This window comes from Sinocyclocheilus rhinocerous, unplaced genomic scaffold (assembly GCF_001515625.1).
Source record: "Sinocyclocheilus rhinocerous isolate Xijiao unplaced genomic scaffold, SAMN03320098_v1.1 C36794634, whole genome shotgun sequence".
Lineage (NCBI taxonomy): Eukaryota > Metazoa > Chordata > Actinopteri > Cypriniformes > Cyprinidae > Sinocyclocheilus > Sinocyclocheilus rhinocerous.
Window position 1 is genome coordinate 1 of NW_015785988.1, and position 1,804 is coordinate 1,804.

Consider the following 1,804-nt stretch of genomic DNA (forward strand, 5'->3'; position numbering starts at 1 on the left):
AACTAACGTTAAAAAAGTGAAATCGCAATGAACCACCTCTTTAAAAGAGTTTTGTCATTGTAGGGCACAATTGGGTCTGATGTGTCTGAAAAAGGGTGATAGAGACTATGAGAAAATATAGACATCAGTGGTGAACTTATGTACCTTTTCTGAAGATTCTGAATATAATATAATATAATAATATTTTGTATTGGATATTTACATTTAATATAATTATTAATAAAAAATAATATTAAAAAGCAAAAGATTTTTGTCATTTCAGGGCACAATTGAAAGTCTTGGACTGCTTATAGTGTCAATATTTACACAAAATCAATATTTTGTTATTTATCATTCCCTTCACATTACCATTAACTTAACTTCTTGAGTTTGCTCATTCCGACATCAAGCAGGTGAAACATTGGCAACATTAGTGAAACAGCTTGCTTGGGTTTGTACGGTACGATTTCAAAGTTAGGTGCGGTCACACTAGACTGCATTATTAGTTACATTTTATTATTTATCAAAATAAGAAGCCCTAGAACATGACATCACATCCTGCTGCGCATATTCACTTCAGGGACTAAAGTAATTTTACATGCTTGAAGTCTAGTGTGACGCACAACTTTCAGCCTGTCTTGCTTTTACTCAAGAACTCATATTGTACAATCTGTCAAGCAACAATCATAAATGACTGCTTTAGTACAGAATGATGCACATCGCAAGCAAAACTGCAGCTCGACTGCTGGTGCATTTTCATTAGCATCTAAAATGCCTTCACTATTGTTCTGAAGACATCTTTTATCTTTACTCGGATTTATTGTGCCCCTGAACCATAAAAAGACCTGTTGCGGGACAACGTCTGCAGTGTGAAACAAAAGTCGTCAGTTCTGCCTTTGAGCTCGAGAAACGAAAAGATATAAGTGTGACTATTTTACAGCGTCGCTCCCCCTTTATAGTACATTACACTCATCTTTGCCCTCTTTTGCTACACGCTTTGCTTCCTTTTTCACAAAACTCCTCTTCTTTCATCTCTCTCCAACATCATCCATCTCTTTTTCTCTTTCACCTCAGATTCTCCTCCAGGTCTCATCTAAGTTGAATGATTTGCATTAGTGCATTCAACGATGTGTTTTGTAAGTGTGTGTGCAGACTTGTGTTGATTTATGTGGCTTATAGAGCCTCAAAACCCCTTTAGATTTATTGGTAGATATAAGTGTGTGGTGTTTGCTCCCTGTTTCTCCTTTCAGAAGCCCTCAATATGGCAGTAGGCCTCAAGGCTGGAGAAGAGGATGTAGAGGAGCCACAGACCCAGAAAGAGGAGCGTAGTGAGCAAACGTGAGACACGAGGGCCGCCCAGCTCTCCCCCGATAGACGGCCGGCGCCGGAACAGCAGCACCCCCATGCAGATGAAGGCGAAAATAGTGAAGAGGGTGACGGAGAAAGCCAGCGAGCCGGGATCCACGAGAAAGCGCTTGCCCTGGAAGGCCCAGTACACGGCCGCCACGGACCAGGCCACGCCGATGCCCAGAAACACGTTGACCGCGTTGCTGCCCGTGACGTTTCCGATGGAGGCGTCTGCGTACTGATCCTGAGTAGCGGCGACTTTACTGGCGAATGTGTCTGAAGGAGAGAGACAGAGAGCATGAGAAAATACAGACATCAGGTTGATAACCTGGCCAATATTTCATATTTGCAAATGATCAAAATCAGCTAATAACTTTTCCAAGAATTTCTGGATCTAATCTAATTTAATATAATATAAAAAAAGAATAAATATATATGATAAGACAATGTAATAGATATTTACATTTAATATAATTAT

The 1,804-nt window shown here is 40.0% G+C and overlaps 1 pseudogene; it reads right to left on the reverse strand.

The window, feature by feature from the left end:
• Positions 1–198: 198 nt before the first annotated feature.
• LOC107736579 (sodium/calcium exchanger 2 pseudogene) lies at positions 199–1,642 on the reverse strand (annotated as a pseudogene).
• Positions 1,643–1,804: the final 162 nt, after the last annotated feature.